Raw genomic sequence first — 11032 nt, forward strand, 5'->3', positions numbered from 1 at the left:
CTTAAATAACCTCACAGACCTGAGCTACAGCCCTGGTCAAAAGTAGTGCACTATATAGGGAATAGGGTGCCATTCTCTGGTCTAAAGTAGTGCACTATATAGGGAATAGGGTGCCATTCTCTGGTCTAAAGTAGTGCACTATATAGGGAATAGGGTGCCATTCTCTGGTCTAAAGTAGTGCACTATATAGGGAATAGGGTGCCATTCTCTGGTCAAAAGTAGTGCACTATATAGGGAATAGGGTGCCATTCTCTGGTCTAAAGTAGTGCACTATATAGGGAATAGGGTGCCATTCTCTGGTCTAAAGTAGTGCACTATATAGGGAATAGGGTGCCATTCTCTGGTCTAAAGTAGTGCACTATATAGGGAATAGGGTGCCATTCTCTGGTCTAAAGTAGTGTACTATATAGGGAATAGGGTGCCATTCTCTGGTCTAAAGTAGTGTACTATATAGGGAATAGGGTGCCATTCTCTGGTCTAAAGTAGTGCACTATATAGGGAATAGGGTGCCATTCTCTGGTCTAAAGTAGTGCACTATATAGGGAATAGGGTGCCATTCTCTGGTCTAAAGTAGTGCACTATATAGGGAATAGGGTGCCATTCTCTGGTCTAAAGTAGTGCACTATATAGGGAATAGGGTGCCATTCTCTGGTCTAAAGTAGTGCACTATATAGGGAATAGGGTGCCATTCTCTGGTCTAAAGTAGAGCACTATATAGGGAATAGGGTGCCATTCTCTGGTCTAAAGTAGTGCACTATATAGGGAATAGGGTGCCGTTTGGGACTCACCCTAGTTGGCATCGTGTCTTTCTGTTGTTCCTTCACTAGACACTGTCTACAGGAGGTAGGCTGTCTACAGGAGGTAGGCTGTCTACGGGAGGTAGGCTGTCTACAGGAAGTAGGCTGTCTACGGGAGGTAGGCTGTCTACGGGAGGTAGGCTGTCTACAGGAGGTAGGCTGTCTACAGGAGGTAGGCTGTCTACAGGAGGTAGGCTGTCTACAGGAGGTAGGCTGTCTACAGGAGGTAGGCTGTCTACAGGAGGTAGGCTGTCTACAGGAGGTAGGCCGTCTACAGGAGGTAGGCCAGGGTGGGACTATCTGAAACCTGTCCAATAAGAAATGCTTTGTTTTCAATTTTTCCGTTGCAAAACGTTTTTTTTGCTACGTGTGTGCACTAATGAATGTGACCCAGGGGTTCAGCCAGTGTTGGTGGCTCTAGTTCTGTCTCAGCATGGGGGGGGGGGGGAGCCCAGGGAGACAGACACACACTAGGGGTAGAGGAAGTCTAAAAATACCCTGTCCCATCCATAGCATGGAGAGAGGAGGAGGAGCCCAGCTCCCCGGCCCTCTCTTTAAAAGGGAAGTGGTAATGGGAAGCAGGGTGCTCTTTGACCTCTCCAGCCCCTCCCCTTCTCCTGCCTGGTCTACATGTAAGGTCTTCAGCCCTTCCTGGGGCCGGCCCCGTGTTCAGGCCCAAATGGAACCCTATTCCCTTTATAGTGCACTACTTTAGACCAAGGGAATAGAGTTCTGTTTGGGACACAGCCTTGAGTTTCCTCAAGCTGCTCCACCTATTTCAGTGTACCAGTGTTTGGTTTCATTCCAACTCTGTAATGCTGCAGTGATTTGTAAGGGGGGAAAAGTCCCACAGGGATCTGGTCAACTGTAGAGCACTATAATAGGAACAGGGTGTCATTTGGGACGCACCCCCCAGGACACAGCCCCCCCCCCCCCAGGACACAGGCCAGAGGTGGGAGATCCGAGTGGGACCTACCCTGGTTGGTTGGATGGGTGGGTGTGTGGCATGCAGTGGGGCGCGTCCGACTCACGCTCCTGCGTGTGCCTAGTATGAAATTAGCAATCAGCCACGGACGCATTTTAGTCTCCCAGTTAAGGTACTGTACAGTGTTGAGACTCGGGCTGGGGTTTCCCAGACTGCAGTCATGGTAGAATCTGTCTGTCTGGCCAGGGAGGGAATCCCTCTGTGGAAGGATCTGTCTGGCTAGGGAGGGAACCACCACTGTGGAAGGATCTGTCTGGCTAGGGAGGGAACCACCACTGTGGAAGGATCTGTCTGGCTAGGGAGGGAATCACCACTGTGGAAGGATCTGTCTGGCTAGGGAGGGAACCACCACTGTGGAAGGATCTGTCTGGCTAGGGAGGGAACCACCACTGTGGTCTCTCCTACCAGGTGGTGTGGAGAGGATCTGTGTCTGCATCACTACCGGTGTTCCCCAGGGCTCGGTTCTAGGCCCTCTCCTCTCTATACTTCAAGTCACTCAGTTCTGTCAAATCCTCACATGGTCTCTCCTATCATTGCTATGTGGATGACATTCAACTACTCTTCTCCCCCCCCCCCCACACACACGTACCTGGCAAACATCTCAGCTTGGATGTCGGCCCACCACATCAAGCTCAACAAAACAGAGCTGCTCTTCCTCCCGGGGAAGGCCTGTCTGCTTCAAGACCTCTCCATCACGGTTGACAACTCCACGGTGTCCCACTCCCAGAGTGCAAAGAACCTTGGCGTTCTCTGCAAACAAAGCAGTGACTCACTCCTGCAGGTTCATGCACTACAACAGCGGTATTCAAACTCTTTTAGCGGGGAGCCCGTTTTTTTCAGCCAGAATTTCTGGGAACGCTACTTTTTCCCCAAGGATTTTTCACAACCCCACCCCAAATCCAATGACCACCTTAAAATAGTTACATTTAGATTTTTCACAGGCAAGGATATTGCTGCTAGTAAGATTGCACCTAAATCAACCATTTATCAGATCATCAAGAACTTCAAGGAGAGAGGTTCAATTGTTGTGAAGAAGGCGTCAGGGCGCCCAAGAAAGTCCAGCAAGCGCCAGGACCATCTCCTAAAGTTGATTCAGCTGCGGGATCGGGGCACCACCAGTGCAGAGCTTGCTCAGGAATGGCAGCAGGCAGGTGTGAGTGCATCTGCACGCACAGTGAGGCGAAGACTTTTGGAGGATGGCCTGGTGTCAAGAAGGGCAGCGAGGAAGCCACTTCTCTCCAGGAAAAACATCAGGGACAGACTGATATTCTGCAAAAGGTACAGGGATTGGACTGCTAAGGACTGGGGTAAAGTATTTTTCTCTGATGAATCCCCTTTCCGATTGTTTGGGGCATCCGGAAAACACCTTGTCCGGAGAAGACAAGGTGAGCGCTACCATCAGTCCTGTGTCATGCCAACAGTAAAGCATACTGAGATCATTCATGTGTGGGGTTGCTTCTCAGCCAAGGGAGTGGGCTCACTCACATTTTTGCCTAAGAACACAACCATGAATAAAGAATGGTACCAACACATCCTTCGAGAGCAACTTCTCCCAACAATCCAAGAACAGTTTGGTGACAACCAATGCCTTTTCCAGCATGATGGACCACCTTGCCATAAGGCAAAAGTGATAACTAAGTGGCTCTGGGAACAAAACAGACATTTTGGGTCCATGGCCAGGAAACTCCCCAGACCTTAATCCCATTGAGAACTTGTGGTTGATCCTCAAGAGGCGGGTGGACAAACAAAAACCCACAAATTCTGACAAACTCCAAGCATTGATTATGCAAGAATGGGCTGCCATAAGTCAGGATGTGGCCCAGAAGTTAATTGACAGCATGCCAGGGCGGATTGCAGAGGTTTTGAAAAAGAAGGGTCAACACTGCAAATATTGTGATGTTTCTACAACTTCATTGGAGTCCACCTGTGGAACATTCAATTGATTGGACATGATTTGGAAAGGTACAAACCTGTCTAAATAAGGTCCCACAGTTGACAGTGAATGTCAGAGCAAAAACCAAGCCATGAGGTCAAAGGAATTGTCCGTAGAGCTCCGAGACAGGATTGTGTCAAGGCACAGATCTGGCGAAGGTTACCAAAACATTTCTGCGGTCCCCAAGAACACAGTGGCCTCAATCATTCTTAAATGCAAGAAGTTTGGAACCACCAAGACTCGTCCTAGAGCTGGCCGCCCAGCCAAACTGAGCAATCGGGGGAGAAGGGCCTTGGTCAGGGAGGTGATCAAGAACCCGATGTTCACTCTGAAAGAGCTCCAGAGTTCCTCTGTGGAGATGGGGGAACCTTCCAGAAGGACAACCATCTCTGCAGCACTCCACCAATCAGGCCTTTATGGTAGAGCGGCCAGACGGAAGCCACTCCTCAGTAAAAGGCACATGACAGCCTGCTTGGAGTTTGCCAAAAGGCACCTAAAGGACTCTGACCATGAGAAACAAGATTATCTGGTCTGATGAAACCAAGATTGAACTCTTTGGCCTGAATGCCAAGCGTCACATCTGGAGGAAACCTGGCACCATCCCTACAGTGAAGCCTTGTGGTGGCAGCATCATGCTGTGGGGATGTTTTTCAGCGGCAGGAACTGGGAGCCTAGTCAGGATCGAGGGAAAGGTGAACGGAGCAAAGTACAGAGAGATCTTTGATGGAAACCTGTTCCAGAGGACCTCAGAATGGGGCGAAGGGTCACTTCCCAACAGGACAACGACCCTAAGTACACAGCCAAGACAACACAGGAGTGTCTTCAGACAAGTCTCTGAATGTCCTTGAGTGGCCCAGCCAGAGCCCGGTCGTGAACCCGATCGAACATCTTTTGAGAGACCTGAAAATAGCTGTGCAGTGACGTTCCCCATCCAACCTGACAGAGCTTGAGAGGATCTACAGAGAAAATCAGGAGAAACTCCCCAAATACAGGTGTACCAAGCTTGTAGCGTCATACCCAAGAAGACTCGAGGCGGTAATCACTGACAAAGGTGCTTCAACAAAGCACTGAGTAAAGGGTCTGAATACAATTTAAAAAACAATTTAATCCATTTTAGAATAAGGCTATAACGTAACAAAATGTGTAAGTCAAGGGGTCTGAATACTTTCCGAATGCTCTGTATTTGTAGTGCGATTCTATTTGGAGTGCGATCCTATATAGAGTGCGATTCCAAACTGTGATTTTATTGTCATTTGATGTTCCAAACATATTGCTCACTATGTCTGCTGCAGAGAGACAGAGTACGAGAGAATTAGTTTTGATCAGTCATGGAAATAACACCGCTGAAAACATGTCGGCTCACTACTTAAAAAGAAGATTGAGGACAAGCTATAGGCTGAAAGATACCATAGGATGAAAAATAGTATTGATTTTTTTTCCCCCATCACTTATTCAAACGTGTACCAGTTACCCACTAGGCACTTCATCATACTTGCCTAATCGCACGACATAGCCCTAATCATTAGAATCATTATAAAAAAAACACGTGACATTGTGGTCAAGGCAGGTTTGTTATGGTTTACCTTCCTCAAGATTTGACAGGATATCTATACTAGGCTAGTCTAGACCTGGTATGTCAGGCCTAATTCAACCTATATTGAGGGTGTTGAGGTATTTTTAAATTAAATGATAAGACTAGATGCTCATAAAACAAGCATCGTATAGGCCTGGAGCATGCCTGCCTGCCTGAAGTCACTATCCAGATACAGCCTGGGCTTAACCGGTAGAACCCAAAAACATCCCTTTCCCCACTACAAACAGCCTCTTGTTAATGTGTCCATCTATTCTGATGCAAGTTGAGTCACTTTCTAATGCAAGGTTGGTTTCAATTCAGGAGAGATCGAGATCTGTAAAGGGTCTCTATAAAAACTAGAGTTGTTGGTAGTAAAACAGCTGTCTGTTAAGACACAGAACACCTGTCAGTGTTGATTGGTCTGTGTCCTGTTGATTTACCACGCTAGTGGGCAACGCTAACCCAGGAGCCTGGTCCTGAGACATGACTGTAAACTCACACGGTGTCTAAAGACATGAGTCTACAGTCATGTCTCAGGGCAAGTATGAGCATTGACCAGGAGTAGACTAGTAGCTAGCTGATTCTAAAGCAACCATGGATGTGGAGGATTAGGGCCCTATAAACCAGCCATGGAGGATTAGGGCCCTATAAACCAGCCATACGGAGAACATGGACGGAATCCAAACATTGAAACGGAATTGAACAATATTCAAAAAAGTTTATCATCAGACATGAACAGAATGTGTCAGTGATTCGTATTTCCTCAAACTTTCTTATTAAATGTTTTACCCAATGTCGATCTTGTCTCATCGCTACAACTCCCCCAACGTCCTCGGGAGGCGAAGGTCGAGTCATGCATCCTCCGAAACATAACCCGCCGAACCGCGCTTCTTAACACACCGCCCGCTTAACCCGGAAGCCAGCCGCACCAATGTGTCGGAGGAAACACCGTTCACCTGACAACCGAGGTCAGCCTGCAGGCGCCCAGCCCGCCACAAGGAGTCGCTAGAGTGCAATGAGCCAAGTAAAGCCCCCCCAGGCCAAACCCTCCCCAAACCCGGACGACGCTGGGCCAAACACTCCCCTAACCCGTACGACGCTGGGCCAATTGTGCGCCGCCCTATGGGACTCCCGGTCACGGCCGGTTGTGATACAGCCCGGGATCAAACCCGGGTCTGTAGTGACGCCTCTAGCACTGCGATGCAGTGCCTTAGACCGCTGCGCCACTCGGGAGGACTTCCTGAACAGGCAATGAGAATTTACCCATCTGTGTATGTGTCAAGTTTACCACTCTGTGTAGCCGTTAGCAAAAATGCTAATAAAAACAGTCTTCTGGTAGATGGAAAGGCTTTCCCCAAAAAACCTTCTCAATTAAATGTTAACTACAAAGTAGCCTATTCTTACCTGGCAGAACGACATCATGATTATTTACCAACTCTACCATCACGTGCGCTACAAAAACACTGCTAACACTGCTAACACCGCTAACCAACAGCCTCTTGCTAGGTGCACACTGGAATTAAAGGGTAACTACACCCAAAAATCTCTTACTGTTTTAAAGTCACCATTGGCTTCATGGTGAAATCCCTGAGCGGTTTCCATCCTCTACGGCAACTGAGTTAGGAAGGACGCCTGTGTCTTTGTAGTGACTGGGTGTATTGATACACCATCCAAAAGTGTAATTAATAACTTCACCATGCTCAAAGGGATATTCGATGTCTGTTTATTATTTTACCCATCTACCAAGCTCCCTGGTCTTTGTCGTTGAATCTGTGTTTGAAATTCACTGCTAGACTGAAGAACCTTACAGATAATTGTATGTGTGGGGTACAGATATGTGGTAGTCGTTCAAAAATCATGTTAAACACTATTACACACAGTGAGTCCATGCAACTTATGTGACTTGTTAAGTACATTTTTACTCCTGAACTTTTAAGCTTGCCATAACAAAGGGATTGAATACTTATTGACTCAAGACATTTCAGCTTTTCATTTCCAAACATTTGTAAACACTTCTAAAAACATAATTCCACTTTGACATTATGGGGTATTGTGTGTAGGCCAGTGACAAAAAAATCTAAATGTAATCCATTTTAAATTCAGGCTGTAACAACAAAATGTGATAAAACTAAAGTGGTGTGGAAACTTTTTTAAGGCACTGTATTTGACAGATGCTTTGCACTAAAAAAGCCGGTCAAGTGACGCGGATGTAGCTAGTTAGCGGATGACGCTAGCAGCTCTTTGGTAGGCTAGCTAGCTAGCCAGACAATCCAAGAATAATCAACAAAACGGAATACTTATGACATTCTAAAATACTATTTTCATATTTTAAACAAGAACACTACACTACTTATAAACACTTTTCAAACGAGAAAGAAGTGTCAGGTTTGCTATCGGTTAGCTAGCTAGGTTTAGCATTAGCAAAAGAAAAACAGGCTTTTAACACTGACGGTGCGGCCTCTCCCTTCCCGGCAAAGCCTGCGACTCTCCTACTCAGATTGCTCCCAAGACCGAAAAGCATTTTGGGCTAACCTTTTTGACTTTTCCCACTGCTCTTATAATATTAACTTCGAAGACAGGGTAGGATATTTGTGACTGATGGGTTTGTACTCTTATCCCCATTTACTTTTGTAATCCTCGCAAGCTATCTGGCGGCTAGTTTCTGGCGAGAGTTTGAGATACTCACCCTGTCTATTTTTGCCGGGATTTCTCTCCAAGGGATATCCAGACCAAACTGGGGCAGGGATTGATAATCTTTCTGAACTGCCAAAACCTTATTAGCAGGCAACTGTATTTCAGTCAGCGTTTATATTCAATTCTAGTTTTATTTCTTGAGAAAACGCCTTGCTTTTTTCTTTTTCAGCCTCTGTGTAATGATAGCGGTACCTTCTCTTCTTCTTCGTGTGGTCTGGCAGACTAGAGGCTTTGTTGCGTATTACTGCCTTACACAGGTCGGAGTGTGAATTGCACATTTTCTTCAAATCAAATCCAATTTTATTGGTCACGTACACATGTTTAGCAGATGTTATTGTGGGTGTAGCGAAATGCTTGTGTTCAGTAGTATCCCTTACACCAAAAAGGGGAATGGGAGAAAAAAAATTAATTGCACCACAATCTAACCCTACCACAGGAGGCTGCTGGGGGGAGGACGGCTCATAATAATGGCTGGAACGGAGTAAATGGAATAGCATCAAATACATGGAAACCATGTGTTTTATGTATTTGATACCATTCTACTAATTTCGCTCCAGCCATTACCACGAACCCGTCCTCCCCAATTAAGGTGCCACCAACCTCCTGTGAACCCTACATATACACCACTATCCTCTACTCTCTTCACTGCCTCAGCATAGGAAACTTTCTTCCACACTCGAACTCTGGCAATCTCAACCTGTCTCTCTTTCAAAGGGCACTTCGGATCCCCAGCTGCATGGGCGCCTCCACAGTTAACACACAGCGCTTTCTCTTATCCCAACTGTACACTCCCTCTGACTATGCCCTCATGCACATTTCTCACATTGTGGGATCTCCCTTTTGCACAGTGCTGCAACGTGTCTGAATCCTTGGCACCTAAAGCACCGTAGCAGGTTCGGAACACAGGCCCTCACAGAACAGCAAATATATAACCTAACCTGACCTTATGAGGTGGAAACTCTGTGTCAAAGCTCAACAAAACAGACAAGGTATTGCCACCGGGGCTAAATCACACCAAACGGCGGGCGTCACAAATACCAGGAATACTATTTTTCATTTGATCCACCCCACTGATCACTCCTTTGAGCCACGCCCTGCTCCACCCCACTGATCACTCCTTTGAGCCGCGTCCTGCTCCTGAGAGTAAAGCACGACACGGGTTGAGCCCCGAGACGCGTGACGCAGAGCGCCCTCTGCCTCTGGGCGGAGGATGCACAAAACAATCAACACAATTCCACTTCTCGACACTTTGACAGATGTAACCGCTGCCAATTTGTTCTTCACCCAGCTTGACACAACATACACTACATGACCAAAAGTATGTGGACACCTGCTGGTCCAAAATCTCATTCCAAAATCATGGGCATTAATATGGAGTTGGTCCCCCCCTTTGCTGCTATAACAGCCTCCACTCTTCTGGGAAGGCTTTCCACTAGATGTTGGAACATTGCTGCGGGGACTTGCTTCCATTCAGCCACAAGAGGATTAGTGAAGTCGGGCACTGATGTAGGGCGATTAGGCCTGGCTCGCAGTCAGCGTTCCAATTCATCCCAAAGGTGTTCGATGGGGTTGAGGTCAGGGCTCTGTGCATGCCAGTCAAGTTATTCCACACCGACCTCGACAAGCCATTTCTGTATGGACCTCGCTTTGTGCACAGGGGCATTGTCATGCTGAAACAGGAAAGGGCCTTCCCCAAACTGTTGCCACAAAGTTGGAAGTACAGAATCATCTAGAATGTAATTGTACGCTGTAGCGTTAAGATTTCCCTTCACTGGAACTACGGGGCCTAGCCCGAACCATGAAAAACAGCCCCAGACCATTTCTCCTCTTCCACCAAACTTTACAGTTGGCACTATGCATTAGGGCAGGTAGCGTTCCAAACCCAGATTCGTCTGTCCGACTGCCAGATGGTGAAACGTGATTCATCACTCCAGAGAACACGTTTACACTGCTCCATAGTCCAATGGCAGCGAGCTTTACACCATTCCAGCCGATGCTTGGCGTTGCGCATGGTGATCTTAGGCTTGAGTGCGGATGCTCGGCCATGGAAACCCATTTCATGAAGCTCTCGACAAAATAGTTATTGTGCTGACGTTGCTTCCAGAGGCAGTTTGGAACTCAGTAATGAGTGTTGCAACCGAGGACAGACGATTTTTACATGCTACGCGGTTCAGCACTCGGCGGTCCCGTTCTGTGAGCTTGTGTGGCCTACCACTTCGCGGTTGCCCCTAGACGTTTCCACTTCACAATAACAGCACTTACAGTTGACCAGGGAAGCTCTAGCAGGGCAGAAACTTGACAGGTTGACTTGTTGGAAAGGTGGCATCCTATGACAGTGCCAAGTTGAAAGTCACTGAGCCCTTCAGTATGGCCATTCTACTGCCAATGTTTGTCTGTGGAGATTGCATGGCTGTGTGCTCGATTTTATACACCTGTCAGCAACGGGTGTGGCTGAAATAGCCGAATCCACTAATTTGAAAGGGTGTCCACATACTTTTGTATATATACTGTAGTGTATGAATGGGTCGGCCAAACAGCATGGATCCACTTTTTGCAAAAATCTCACTCCTAACCGTCCAAAATCATCTCTGATTTTCACATCAGGGAAGTCTCCGCCGGTATCTTGAGGTACCTACCTCATCCTGGTCAGGCTCAACTTCAGAGCCATTTAGAAAGTTCTCAAGAGAGCAAGTAGATCTAAAAGTTGGTTTGTACTCAAGAGACGTTTGTTTGTTAGCGCCATTGTTAAAGCCTTCGCGTCATCTCACTTCCTGCCAACTTCTCTCTTCCTCAGTACCTTCTCACCATCTTACATTGGAAAGGAGAGGAGGGAAGGTGGGCGACCATTAACTCAATTCTTCTTCATCATTTTCCTCTTCTTCTTCTTCTTCTTCTTCTTCTTCTTCTTCTTCTTCTTCTTCTTCTTCTTCTTCTTCTTCTTCTGTGGTTTTTATGCAACCAACTTTAAGGTGCATTACCACTCAATAATATTGAAGGTAAATAGAGCACAAAATATGATGTTATGTTGTAGTTAAACTTCACACACAAAA

The 11032-nt window shown here is 46.9% G+C and overlaps 1 protein-coding gene across 3 annotated transcripts in view; it reads right to left on the reverse strand.

Moving 5' to 3' along the window:
• LOC311126152 (CCR4-NOT transcription complex subunit 4-like) overlaps positions 1 to 8198 on the reverse strand; it is a 74155-nt gene extending 65957 nt beyond the window's left edge. For all 3 annotated transcript variants that reach the window (XM_084200171.1, XM_084200170.1, XM_084200169.1), the window contains exon 1: positions 7975 to 8198. The gene's annotated coding sequence lies outside the window, so the exon portion shown is untranslated. The remainder of the gene's footprint in view (positions 1 to 7974) is intronic.
• Positions 8199 to 11032: the final 2834 nt, after the last annotated feature.

Source organism: Coregonus lavaretus (genome assembly GCF_964263955.1).
Source record: "Coregonus lavaretus genome assembly, contig: HAP1_SCAFFOLD_296, whole genome shotgun sequence".
NCBI classification, from domain to species: Eukaryota; Metazoa; Chordata; class Actinopteri; order Salmoniformes; family Salmonidae; genus Coregonus; species Coregonus lavaretus.